Here is a 15,298-nt window from a genome sequence, read left to right as displayed (position 1 = left end):
GATCTGGCAGGACCCTGGGGTGCAAAACGTAAAGCAAAACATCATGTTCCTCAGTTGAGATCTCATATATGTGGCCAATCCACCAAGAATTGTCATAGATGCAAGCTAAATACGGACCAGGTTGGGGGCTGGATTTGCACTAGGATAGGCAGGAAAATATTCATGTTTCCAGAACACTTGCAATGAATGAAGTGGAGTCATTTGAAATTTTGCTAATGCATATTTCAGTTGTATCAATGGGCTTGAATTGATGATTTTCCCTCGTCCCAGCAACTGAATGGCCTTTGCTAAACCTCTCATCTTTAACTTCTGATTGATTCAATGTCTTCCTTTGGGAAAAAGAAAAGTTTGATACCAGACACACTTTTGTTGCAAACGTCAAACAGATCCTTTGGTGTCAAAATTTGATTCTTCAGGGGGCATTGTAAACTGCAGCTAAATATTTTATGGTTCCTCCAATCCCATCACAGGGTGATTTCCCATGGCTAATGCCAAAATCTTTCCATTCATTGTGATATGAAAGTCATTATTATGATTGCAAAGAGTAATGAAAATTTTTGAAATTATTGTATTGAGCAGCAGAATCATCACTAAAGTAGTGAATATACTGTAAAACAGGGGTCTCAAAGTCCCTCCTTGAGGGCCGCAATCCAGTCGGGTTTTCAGGATTTCCCCAATGAATATGCATTGAAAGCAGTGCATGCACATAGATCTCACGCATATTCATTGGGGAAATCCTGAAAACCCGACTGGATTGTGGCCCTCAAGGAGGGACTTTGAGATCCCTGCTGTAAAACAGGTAAAATGTCCTTCAAATGCTCAATGAGCTTTCTCAAAAACATGTGCACAGGTATTGTGTCCTGGCGCAAGCAGTCACTGATCATACATGTACAGAGACATTGGATATCAGGGTTACAATAAACAACATAAGGGTGGAGAGTTACCTTTTTTCCCCAATGAAACCCCTGATTAACACAGCACAACTTAACATCTATTTTGAGGGGGTCTTTTATAAAAGTACATGGCAAAGCAAGATGTGTCATAAGCTAAAAGCATGATAAGCACAAACTTAGCTACATTCTAAAATGTCACATCTCTAGCTCATTTGCATGTTACACAATAGGGCGCCAAAGATGGCTCTGTATAACAAAGTGTATCCATGTATGCAAATGATGCCTGTCTTTGGAACCTTAATTATGACCAAAACAAAGCCGAGTAAAAGATGAAACAGGGTGACTTTTGTAGAAAAAAAAGAGATGCTCTTTCAAATAACATAGAAAAGGAAAAAAATTAAAAACTACACAGTAGTATTTGTACCCATAAAATGGCAAACATTTGCATAAGACAATGACATCATATCTTTTTCATTATCTTTGCTTCCAGTAGGCTGCAAAAAGCCACCTAGTGCAACTCCTAGATGTACATCATGGGCCATGACTACTGGTCCAGTTATGGCATGAATCAAAGTATAGGTCCGGAATAATGAGGAGTCAAAGTAGGCCTTAAATTTCATGTTGTAATGTGTTTTACATAGTTTGTTGGCCCATAAATAGGGAGACAAGCTCATGTTAGGTTCCAAACTCTGTACAGGAACTTAGTATCAGAGGTTGTACTAATCCAAAAAATTTCAGTCCCTTGACAGGTTTTGTTGGGCTGCAGCACCTGGACAAAGTGGTTGTTTTGTGTTATGAGGAGCATGGCACTCTGAAGGTGACCTTCATTCAGCTGCCTGTAAGTCTTGAACCAACAGAGATCCAGCCAGGGAACAGCAACATAAAATGTTGTTCAATTTGGAGGATGTCGAGCGTGAACCCCTGGTCCACTTGAAATGGAATGACCCATGTGCATTTTAACTACCTGGGTGCCCTTTTATAAAATGATTCTCTTATTTTTGTGCCATTCAGCAGAAAAGCAGCTGCATAATTTTTGCAATGCATTATAGAGTTCCCTAAGCAAACCGCACATTTGGTTTGTAAAATGATTGAACTATTAGTTGTATAATTGAGTCTTTTTTTTTGGGGGGGGGGAGCGGTCACATAGGTTGTGAGATGGAAATAGAATAAACTCTGAGTCAAAATCTAATTTATTGTTTTTGGGAACAACATAATTTATCCATCCAGTTGCTTTCCAGTACTCATATGTATTTCATTAATTTATTTTAATGCTCATGTTTCAGAAATATTTTTCTTTTTTCCTTTGGCTTCTTCTCCTAATTTTGAGTTCTGTTTAGGATGCATCTGAATCAGGTACTCCTGCCTTAGAATTAAGAAGTCTGAAACATGGGGGAATCCCCACACCCTTCAACAGCTGACAGATTTTCCTTCACAGACAATGGTCCTTGCAAGCTGCTCCTAGGGTGGATTAACTTATTGCTTTACACTGTGCCAGCAGCGTTATTGTAGTTTTATTTATGATAGTTTATAGATTTCCCCCTCCAAGCTGAAGAGCCCTAACCTTTTAAAGTCTTTCCTCACATGAGAGGAGTTCCAACCCCTTTATCATCTTGGTCACTCTTCTTTGAAGCTATATCTTTTTTCAGATAAGGAGACCAGAATTGAACGCAATACTCCAGGTGAGTTCACACCATGGACCAATACAGAGGCATTATAACATTCTTAGTCTTATTAACCATCCCTTTTTTAATAATTCCTTGCATCTTGTTTGCTTTTTTGGCTGTCACCACATATCAGGTGAAAGATTTCATTGTATTGTCTACAATGACACCCAGATCTTTTTCTGGGGTGTTAACCCCCAAGGTGGACCCTAGCATCTGGCAACTGTGATTTGAGTTATTCTTCCCAATGTGCATCACTTTGCCTTTGTCCACATTAAATTTCATCTGCCACTTGGACGCCCAGTCTTCCAGTTTCCTAAGGTCTGCCTGCAATTTTTCACAATCTGCAAGAGTTTGAACAGTTTAGTGTCATCTGCAAATTTAATCACTTCACTCGTCGTTTCAATTTCCAGATCAACCTGTTCTCGTCCACGGGATCGCATCGGGAGGGCATCTGCGCATATGCGGATGCAATGCAATGACATCACACATATGCATGCATCATCATTGAATCTGCATGCATGCATGCATTGAATCTGCGCATGCGCAGATGACCTCCCGCTGCGGTCCTGAGGTGGAAGCTTTTCCAAAACCCAGACAAAATGCTAGGTATTGAAAATTGGTCCGGACATTTCCTCTAAAAAGGACATGTCCAGGTAAATCTGGGTCCCTTAATTTTCTAATATAAGTATCACACATTAAAAAACACCATGAAAAAAATATAGTATACAAAACTTTCCAATCCTTTACCTAAGCCTGTCAACCAGTACATGGCCCTGCTGTTGAGTCACTGGGTGGTTCCCTGATGAATGTTTTCTCATGTGGGATTTCTAGTAGCTCATTCTCTGCATGATTGACTATTGCTTCTCTCACTTGAAAATCAAACTATTTCTTTTGCAAGGAAATTATAAAGTAGACCAACAATCATGTAATTTGCCCACATGTGGTTTTGAACGAAGTCAGCATTCAGTGTGACATACTGTGTTTATATTAACTTCAGAACATTTCTTTTCAAATAAAATTAGCTATGAGATGGACATGCCATCAAGAAAGAAATGTGATGACCCAGTTGTTGGTTTCCCTCTTTCTCATCTTTCTCCTCTCTTTTCCCACCATCACTATATCTTGTATATACAACATACAAGACTCCAATGGATGGGTTTGTCAGAAACTTCAGTTATTTCCAACAGCTTAAACTTCATCTAAACATTCCCCTGCTTAATTGGAACCATACAGATTTGTTCAGCATCCATTTTCTTGCAAAAATGAAAGAAGCTTTGCATAAGAAATTCAATATACTTAGCCGGTAAAAATGATGTTTTGCTTCCAAGTACAACTAGATATGGAGTTCTAACTTAATAGCATTTACTACAGTTCTGCTTTGGTCAGCATCTTGGTCAGAAGAAAAATATGTCCATTTAAGAATAAAACAAATACTAGTAAGACACCAAGGCCCTGATTCTGTATAGGACGCCCGGGAGAGGTGTCCTATTCAGAATCGGGCCTAAATTAAACCCAGATTCTGTAACCGGCGTCCATGGTACAGACGCTGGTTAGAGAATCGGGTTAGATTAGACATGGCCCGCTACACTTATCTTGGCAAGGGATCTCTCTGCCGCTATAAGTATAGCGGGCCGCGGCCGCCTGTCCAATTGCTGGCAGGAGGGTGCCCAATCCCTCCTGCCGGAAGACGCACCCCCCCCCCCGCGCTAACAGCCCTCAAACCTCCCCCCCACCAAACTAACCTTTCCTTGTTGGCCAGGGGGAGGTTTGAGGGCTGTTAGCGCAGGAAGGGGGTGCCTCCTGCCAGCGATCGGTAGTGTCGGGGGGGGGGGGGCAGTCGGTAGTGTCGGGGGGGGGGCATCTTTTGGCATGAGGGTTTGGGCACCCTCCTGCCAGCAATTGGACAGGCGGCCACGGCCCGCTATACTTATAGCAGCAGAGAGATCCCTTGCCGCAATAAATATAGCGGCCGCGTCTACTTACAATGTAGACCAGCATTTTGTTGGCCTACATTGTAAGTGTCTCTTCCTCTACTAGGGAGACGCGTAGGGCCGCCTAGGTTCGCCTAAGGCCCTTAGGCGAGCTTAGGCGTCTTAATATAGGCGGCCTGCCTGGGGAGCATTTTTTTAAAAAACGTGCATCCCGATTGGCTGATTAGACAGCTGTAGGACGCCTACAGCTGGCTAAAATCGGGACGCACTTTGTAGAATCAGGGCCCAAATTTTCCAAGACCATCATCAGTGGGCTTGAAATGATTTAAGAACATGGAGGGACATAATAAGAAAAAACGTCTAAGTTCATTTTGAGCCTAGGGTGCTAGTAACCCAAAGTCGACAGCGCCTAAAGTCCATTCTCGAAAATATGTCCAAAATATTTTTTCCGAAAGTCGTCCAATTATACATCATAGAAACATAGAAAATGACGGCAGAAAAGGGCCACGGCCCATCAAGTCTGCCCACTCTAATGACCCACCCCCCTAACTTCTTCCCCTAAGAGATCCCACATGCCTATCCCATTTTTTCTTAAAATCTGGCATGCTGCTGGCCTCAATTACCTGCAGTGGAAGATCATTCCAATAATCAACCACCCTTTCGGTGAAGAAATACTTCCTGGTGTCGCCATGAAATTTCCCGCCCCTGATTTTCAGCGGATGCCTCTTGTGGCCGTGGGTCCTTTAAGAAAAAAGATATCATCTTCCACCTCGATACGGCCCGTTATATATTTGAACGTCTCAATCATGTCTCCCCTCTCTCTACGTTCCTCGAGTGAATATAGCTGCAATTTACTCAGCCTTTCCTCATACGGGAGAACTTTGAGTCCTGAGACCATCTTGGTGGCCATTCGCTGAACCGATTCAGCTCTCAGCATATCTTTTTGGTAATGTGGCCTCCAGAATTGTACATAATATTCCAGATGAGGTCTCACCATGGATCTGTACAACGGCATTATGACTTCGGGCTTCCGGCTGACGAAACTTGTACGGATACAACCCATCATTTGTCTAGCCTTGGATGAAGCTTTCTCCACTTGATTGGCAGTTTTCATGTCTTCACTAATGATCACTCCTAAGTCTCGTTCCTGCGGTCAAATGTCCCTATTACTGCAGATTTACTGCAGTGACCATGGTTTACCGTGGTAAATGGTTCCTGTGTCATTCTCTAACCTTAGGAAGGTCTCTCTGCAAGAAAGAGCCTGCAATTCCAATATCTGTCTCGTGGAGACTATTGCCACCAGGAATACCGTCTTCACCATGAGGTCCAGAAAAGATGCCTTGTTGAGAGGCTTGTACGGAGACTTGGGCAGAACAACTGATTCTATGATGGACAAGACCAGCATACGTAACCTGAGTACTTCCTTCAAGAACCGGGTCACATCAGGGTGAGATGTCATAGATTATTTTCTCCCTCAAACCCAGAAGCACAAGAGGCCTACCACCTGGACCTTGATAGATGCCACTGCTAGGCCCTTTTCTAATCTGGCTTGAAGGAATGCCAGGATTGCCCGAATAACAAAAACAGAAACTCCAAAACCTGACCAAATTTCTAATTTGTAATCTCCAAGAAAAGATCTTAGATATATAGAATAAAGTCTTTTCCTTCACTGAATTAAAGGGAACCTTTAAATCCCAACACATACATAGTTCTGACAAGAGCACTGAATCCCCCAGCCCTACTCATTACCTCTACTGTTCCCCCAGGAGGGATGAATTCAGTCCATCTTTATGCAAGGTGAACAGAAGCTCAGTGCTCACACTCTCTCATTAACCACGATCTAGACTCAAAACCTGGACACTTTTGGAAGGCCAGACACTGAAGATGAGGAGAGGAGGGATCAATTTCCTGTATGTCTCCATCTGCAGACTTGCTGCCCAGGAGTCTCCAGGCTGGCAAAACCTCTTGGTGCCACAGACTGTAGCAAGGACTCATCCGGATGGTTAATGGGTCCTCTGATTTATTGAAAGCACACTGCAGACCATAGAATATAATCTAATATTGTAGTTGGGACAACAAATAGTGGAGGAAAAATTACTACTACTACTACTTATTTCTATAGCACTGCTAGACATGCACAGTTCTGTACATTAAAACATTTAGGAGACAGAGCTTACAATCTAATCAAACAGATAAACAGGACAAGTAGGAAATGGACATCTCATGACATGCAAAAAAAAAAAAAAAAAAGTTCTGGTATATGACCCCCCCCTTTCTCCCCCTTTTACTGTCAAGGTTCATTCAGATGAACAGACTGATTCTGGAGATCCCAGCTCTTGAATTCCCTACCTTCCATGAATTTCCTATGAGACAATTATCTTTGACCTTTCTGTGCCTCCCTCCCAAATCACTTCCAAGCTTTGAAAACCAAAGCTATCCACCAAAAATGTAATTCAACTCGGTCTACCCAATGACATGTTACTCAAGGAAGTGGGCACACACAAATCGAATTACAGACATTTAATATCATCATTTTGTAAGAATGTCTTCATACAAAACTGAGCTCTGTAAAACAAGGAAATGTATTAGCTATCCTGTTTATGTTTTATGCTGAATACTCTACGTAGACTAGATGGTATGTGACCTAGAATACCATAAATGATGTTCTTAATAGAATCTCTGGGAATTATCTCAGGTTTAAAACAACCAGATACTAGCACTACTATGAACACTCCAAAGCATGGAATATGAAAAGAGAAATAATAATAATAATTTTATTTTTTATATACCGCCTAACCAGGAATGGTTCTAGGCGTTCACAATAAGTAAAAACTGAACATACAGCAAAAATACAATTTAAAAATGGAAATACATCAAGTAGTAAAAACATAAGAAATACATACAAATTTAAAAGACAACAGAATGCATTAGGATACAACTTTATCAAATAACTGGATCTTCAATAATTTTCTAAAATCAAGGTAGGAGGAAGCTCCTAGCATGATTTTTCCAAACCAGACATTCGATTTAGCAGCCTGAAAAGAAAGAGTCCGCTCAAGAAACCTTTTATAACAACATAATTTAACAGAAGGGAATGTAAACAAACAAACTCTACATGTAAACTTATTTGAGTGGTTCAAAGAAAAATGGGAAACAAGGTAGCCGGGTGACAAGCCAAAGATTGATTTATAACTAATACAAGCAAACTTAAACAAAACTCCTTCCTCCCTATAGTCCAGTGCACTATTAGAGGGTGGTTTGAAACACGCCTTCTGCAGCTGCTCTCTGATAGACTCTGGGCAAGGGAGTGAGGGAGACGAGGTCAGAAAGCAGCTGGGAAAGATCTAGGAAAAGAGATCTCACTGCAAGCACCTAAGCACAGTAGATTAGAGAGCAGCAGTCAGGTAAATGTACAGCAATCTTGAATGTAAATGATTCCGTTCAGTTCAGCTACTAAGCATTGCAAAGAGTGTGTTTACCGTGGTATGGGGGACTAGGGGCTGATAAACCAGAACCCTGAATTATTACAAACGTTTTCCCTTGGACTGTGCCGAATTGTAAAGACCATTATGTGCTCTTCTTATAATAAAAGTTATTATAACTCACAAAGAAATATGGTTATAATTAGCAACTGGCTGATTGATAGCAAAGTGCCTCTCTTCCCAATGGCTACAATTCCACATTGCTTAACTTATTTTTATTTCTTTTGATTTAGTAACCACCTTTACGAAGCGATTCACCCAAGACGGTGTACAGCATGTACAATTCAACATCCGTATTTAGTTAGTAATTATAAACCTATCTCCAATCTTCCTTTCCTTTCTAAAATTACTGAAAAATTAGTAGCAGCTCAGTTATCCAACTGTTTTTAACGTACCAATGCTCTTCACCCATTTCATACTGGGTTTTGCCAGCATCATTCACACAGAACACACTCTTAGGAATCACTAAAACAATTTTAGACAGTAATCACAATGATTTCTTTTCTCTCAACAGGTCTGCAGCGTTTGATTTGGTGGATCATACCATTCTTACTGACCACCTGAAAGACCTACATGTGACAGATAATGCCCTCCAATGGTTTTACTCTTACTTGACTGATCACTCTTATTCAGTATTTCATTCTGACTCATTTTCATCCACAAAACCTCTTCTTTTGGGTGTTCCTCAGGGGTCAGTGCTGGTCCCAATTCTATTCAATATTTTCCTAGCACCTCTCGCACTGTTACTTCAATTCCTTGGTTTTACTTTTTTATTTATGCAGTTGATATTCAGCTTCCTCTCCCCCTTCTCTTCACAAGATCTAACAAGTTTTTCTATAATTTCAAAAAATTTTAACCAGATTACTGACTGGTTGTCAACTAACAAGTTAAAATTAAACCCACAGAAAACTGCTGAATTGATCTTCTCACCCAGGTTACCCCCACATATTCTACCTGTAGGGGTGTTTCCTTATTTGCACCTGAAGGTTAGGCCTCTCTGACATCATCAAGCCTGAACCATTGTTTGCAAGAAATCATTCCAGCCTAAACCTAGCAAGAAGAGAAAGAAGAACACATATTTGCTGTTTCTGCCTGATGCATTCTGGGTATGTACCAGAACTGTATTCTAGTCAAGGACATCCAGCTATGCCTACATGCTTTGCCTATGTAAATCTTGGGAGAGGAATTGCTGTTATACTTCTTATCTAACGAAGGCGCCTCTGTCTCACAGCCTGTACGAGACTCTATACAGAAAGGCTATTCATCTAAGTTCTGTTTCTGGATTGGTCAGGAGAGTTATCTGATGAGATCCAAGTGATTATGTTCTTACCTGTTAATTTTCTTTCCTTTAGACGCAACTGATGAATCCAGAGACCAATGGGATAGCACACATCTACCAGCAGGCGGAGATAGAGAAACTGATTAACAGGTGATCCTATTGGCTGGCACTTCTCCTGTATCTCCAGTATAGCTCCTTGCCCAAGCATCCGTAACCATCAATAGGCATAGAGGGGCATAATAAAAAAAAACGTCTAAGTCCCCTTTTGGCATAAGGCCTTAAACGTTGAAAGCAGAAGCAGGGAAAATGTTCATAACCAAAAAAAACGTCCAAAAGGAGGTTTGTTTTGATAATAGCCTGCCTCTACATTCAGCTGTTTAAACGCCCAGACCACCACTACGTCTACACTTATCTCCCCACCACTACATCTACACTTATACCCCATAATGAACCAAAAAAACGCCTAAGCCCCAAACGTCCAACACAAGGGCTTTTAGGCAAAGGAGGAGCCAGTCCTTCACCTAAAAGCTGGATTCTGTAACCGGTGTCTATCAAAAACAACACCGGTTACAGAATCCCCCCACCTTAAAACGATCCGGGCAGGAGGGAGCCCAAGCCCTCCTGGCCCGCGGTACCCCGAACCCTCGACAGCATCGGGGCAAGAGGGAGCACAAGCCCTCTTGCCCCGTTGACTCCCTGACTCACCGACAGCATCGGGGCAAGAGGGAGCCCAAGCCCTCTTGCCCCGCGGCACCCCCCGATTACAATCAGGCCAGGAGGGAGCCCAAGACCTCCTGGCCTTTCGCCCCCCACCCCCTACACGATCGGGCAGGAGGGAGTCCAACCCCTCCTGCCCAGGCAGACCCCCTACCCCCACCCCCCACTACATTACGGGCAGGAGGGATCCCAGGCCCTCTTGCCCTCGACACAATCCCCCCAATGACAGCCCCCCCGAACCCCTGAGCAGCCTCCCCCCGCCGACTCATGACCCCCCCGCCAACCCCACGACCCCACCCCCACCCCCAATCCCTGTAAAATGTTGGCTGGACAGAAGGGTGCCAAACCCGCCCGTCCAGCAGGCCAGCCGGCTGCAGAATGGGGCCTGATTGGCCCAGGCATCTGAAACCCCGCCCAGGCATCTGAAACACCTGTGGGTAGGCACATGGACATACAGGATTTCGTTTAAATTAAACTTTCTTTCTTTTCAAATTCTTTCCTCAGGCCTACCATCTTTTCTAGCTAAGTTTCTGCTCCCTTATACAACACGGAAGAGCCTTCGCTCTTCACAAAACTTTTTTTGAGCATTCCATCTTTTAGACAAGTGTTCTTAGACATCCATAGGCATGCTTGTTTTTCTCTTGCTGCCCCTAGTCTGTGGAATTCTCTCTCTTTTTTTCTCAGGACTGAACAATCTACATCAAATTTTAAATCTCAACTAAAAGCCTACTATTTTTCACTAGCATTTGACACATTTTATTCTGATCTTGACTAGCTCTAACCTGATCTATACCTTTATGGTATTTTATGAATCTTAATTAAGGAAATTTGTTTTATCTTAACCTAACTATCCTGGATAAATTGTAACACTTCCCTATACAGTACCTTGTTCTTTCCTTCTTTATCAGTACATCTTGTTTTGATTTTGTGCTTTTGATTTATAGTTATAGTTCCCTCCGTTGTAAACAACATAGATTTTACTCCTTTGTATTTATTTGCAGCTTATCAAATAGATTAAACAGTAGAAAAAAAGATCAAATATACAATGAGTGAGGTAAACTCACAATCAGCAGGCTGAAACTTAATAATAGAACTATAATGAAAGAGTTTCAAAAGTATGCTTATAACTGCACTGAATTTAAGCAAGAGGTATAGTACAATGTCAGCATATTACTTATCACCAGAATAGCACCTAACACTGCAACTTGTTATTTGTCAGGAGGAGAACTTACATCCAAGAATACTAGAAATTTGGAGAGACTTTGTAAGACCAGACCACATTTTTTCAGTAGTTTTGTAAAGCTCACACAGAATGGAAAATTCCCCAAGCCCTGGAAATTTTTGGAAACTTCTAGAACATTTCAGACAGCTTTCCTGGAAAGCTAAAAACTCATTTATAGTCCTCTGGTTCACTGCTCTAGGAACCTCAGATTCCTAAATAATTCCTAAATATCCTACAAGTACAAACCAGAGAAGTACAAGACATTTTGTTAGAATAACTGATTAGCTACCTAAACTGCCTACAGGATTTATGTTTCAACACATCCTTGAACAGTGTTGAATATCTACTGGTACTGTTGAAAGGGATGTAAATGTTTTACAAAAAGTCTTATGAAAACGTTGAGGTTCAGACAGATGCTAGAAGGCCCATTACCAGTTTATTACACTCTACCTACACATTTCTATCTTGATACCATTAACACGTTATGCCCCTGTCCTGTCTGGTCAGAATCCAGTACTACCAACTTGTTTGTGCAGTTTCACAACAAAATCTAAAACTACAATTTAAAATAAAACCATTAAAGAGACACAAATCACCATAATACTCACGTTTCCCAGTGGTGCCATCTCCAGCCTAGCTACCCTACGATCCCATTGTACGAAAAGGTTTTGCATTTTCCCGAGCAAAGCCTGTAAAGATATATCTATAGTTCTGTTTTACTCAGTTACAAAGGAGCACAAGGTAGGAGAAAGAAAGCACAGGTGTACAGCAAAAACCTATTTAGAAAAAGTTACAAAAAGCAAAAAAAAAAAAATCCTATTTTCAGCCGTTTCAGCATAAATGGGAAATGAAAAGGGAAAAGAAGGGCAGCAGGAAGCAAGCTTGTTGCTGACCATGAGTGACCCAATGTCTCCCTAATAAAAGGAGAAAAAGTGTGAAATATAGTGCCAAAATCCCACAGTTCTTTGACTTAATAGGCAAAGAGACAGCCATACACAACAGCTTGAGGGGAGGGGGGCCTTTGGCCACCTCCAGAGCACATTAGTATCTTTTCTTACCTAGCGCTCAGCTGACCCTTAATTTAATGACTTTTAGGAGAAAATAGCTGTTTGACCGTGGGCAGGCAAAAAATTTCTTCCTGTATATACTTCAGCTTATAATGACCAGCTAAACCACTGGCAGACTAGTGAGAGTCCAGAGGCTCAGCACTGCATACTACAGACCCCGAAAAGCATTCACCCGCAGCATAGCGCCAAGCAGCAGTGATGGCAACAGACAATGGCCACAGTCTCTGGACTGCTACTTGAAAAACCAAAAAAAAAATACCAGAAATCACCATGTCTCCCTTTACCAAGGGGTCCTTACTTGAAGCAGTCAGGAAAGGCGTGATTGGCGAACCAAAACAAGCAGTCAGTGCAAAGGGGGACATAGTGCCATTGGGGGATTCCTGAAGAGAATCCTCTAAAAGCTTTTTTTTTTTTTTTAATTTATTTTTATTCATCATCATATTATTCACAAGTAATACAACTTGTTAAAGCAATACAGATTCATAATCCATTATTTAAAAAAGACAAAAATGTAACCCCCTCCTTCTCAGACTGAGGTAAAAGGTATCCCTCTTAAAATAAGATTTATTTTGTAGGCGTGCACACCGAGGGTTAAATTGATACCTTTCCCCAGGAGAAGGAGTGAATTACATTAAAAAATAATGAATGTAATAATAAAATGTAATTGTAACCTGGAAATAAAAAATGTTAATTAAACCATAAACAAAATAGATATAAAGAAGCACTAAGGATTCAAAATTTAAAATAGAAATAAAATTTAATAAACAAATGGTGTATATCAAATCTAGACAAAGAAATTCTACTTCCCCTCTGTATAGTTCATCTTGGAGGGTTTTTTTTCAGGTTAGGGTATTTGAGGCTTTATGTTCTTTCTATGTAGGGGTACCACGTTGGCGTGCTGTTGCTAGCAGACTCTCTCTCCCTGGAACCCACCTACTACTCTGAATTCTCTGACTAAAACAAATCAATAAGGGAAAACCCTATCCTAATCTAATAACCCCAAAGTTGCCTAAAATACTTCCTATGCTAAAAACCCCCAGATAATTGATATTCCCTATACTTTTTCCCTCCCCAGAATTTCCTATATCTCAAATCACACACAAAAAAAAATCAAATTTTCAATAAACTTTACAGCAGATATACCCAGAAATAGGTTCCCAAAACAGTTTACCAACTTTGTTTCATCAATATTCTCTTACAACATTTCACAAGAATCTGTCACAGGATCTCTCTTAAAATCTCCTCCAATAATCAGCACCACAGAAGTCACTCAAAGATCCTCTCAAATATTTCCCAGAAGAGTCTCACAGAATAGCAAACTGAAACTTTCCTCAAAAAATCAGCACAATAAATTTCTCACTTATAGAATCTCTCAAACACTTCTCTGAAGATTCTCAAAGAATATCAGACTGAAACTTTATTCAGAAATCAGCACCATAAATTTCTTAGTCAATCTCAAACATTTCCCAAAAGATTCTCACAGAACATCACAAAAAATCTCTTCAGACTCTCAAACATTACCAGCATCAATACCAAACTTCAGACCTTAACCAGAATTTCACAATCCTTCACAAACTCAAATAAAAACCACCATAATTACCTTCTCACAAAGCACAGAAACCAAAACACCAATGAGGCCATTTTCCTCGGGGCACTTGACCTGATCCCGTCAGCCTCCCGGGCCAGAACCTGCCCGTCACTGGCTGCTCACTGTTCAATCTTCTGCTCTGCTGCAACTTCCTGTTTCCGGTTGTGTCAGAGCAGAAGATTGAACACTGAGCAGCCCCGTGAACGTGGCTTTTTGAAAGCATGTAGGTCGCCGAAAAGAAAAACCTGCAAACTAAGGTGAGGTGAAGGGAGGGAGCTGGCTAAGATCCATCGGGCGGGCAGGAGCTGCTCTTCTGCTCTTCCTCAGAGTCTCTTCCCCTGTCTGAACCTCCCATAGTCCTGTATCTGCCTCCTGTCTTTTCCCTTTGGTCCAGGCCTTTCTTTTCTAGTCTTTTTTCCGCTTACAAACCCCTCCTTTCTCTGCCTCTTTCTCTCCTTCCTTCCTCCCTCTCTCTTTCCTATGTCCCCCTCACTGCCTTCCAGCCTTTGTCTCACCCACTCCCCCGAAGCCAGCCAGCCAGCCTACCTCCCTCCATGCCGCGCCGAAGCCAGCCAGCCATCCTGCCTTTCTGCCTGCCTCCCTCCAAAGCCTGCCTCCCTCCCTCCGAAGCCTACCACCGATTCTTCCGCTTTCCCCACCCGGTCCACCGCCGCCACACACTGCTGCTTCCTGCCCACCGCAACAACCAGGAAAGGCATGTCCAAGTGCCGGCCCAGAAGCCTTCTCCCCGACGTCAATTCTGACATTAGAGAGGAAGTTCCGGGCCAGCCAGGCAGTGATTAGCAGGCCCAGAAGTTCCTCTCCGACATCAGAATTGACGTCAGGGAGAAGGTTTCTGGGCCGGCGCCTGGGCATGCCTTTCCAGCTGATGTTGCAGCAGTGGGCAGGGAAGCAAGGAGAGAGCCCATTCTCCCATGATTGCCTGTCCTGTTGTCCCCACACACAGCTTTGGGACACCGTCTCTGAAAACGGGACATTTTGGCATCCCGAAGCTGTGCGTGGGGACAACGGGACAGGAGATCTGAAAAACGGATGGTTGCGTTCAAAATGGGACATATTGTCACATTACACATGCAACAATGGACATGGACACCAAACTAGATATATCACACCCTTAGACATGCAAGTTATGCATCTTCTTAATATATATTCTTTATTCATACTAGGGTATATATACACATGTGTATTCACCAGTTTAGGGCACATTGTATAATGCCCATATAAAGTGCCCATATCGAGAATATCCATAATCTTTAGTGTTATTAATAGGTAAGCCAGAAATAAACACATTTGGGCTCAGAAGATCACACAGATTTTGATTTCACTCATAGGCAAAATAATTTTCATATCCCTCAGATAAGAATGAATCTTAAGTAAAGACATGTGTGGATGCGCAGAACATTGTGCAGATAACCTATAAAATCTGGAAACAAA

Source organism: Geotrypetes seraphini, chromosome 3 (assembly GCF_902459505.1).
Source record: "Geotrypetes seraphini chromosome 3, aGeoSer1.1, whole genome shotgun sequence".
Lineage (NCBI taxonomy): Eukaryota > Metazoa > Chordata > Amphibia > Gymnophiona > Dermophiidae > Geotrypetes > Geotrypetes seraphini.
The sequence above is the reverse complement of the archived record's forward strand: the minus strand, read 5'-3'. Positions refer to the sequence as shown.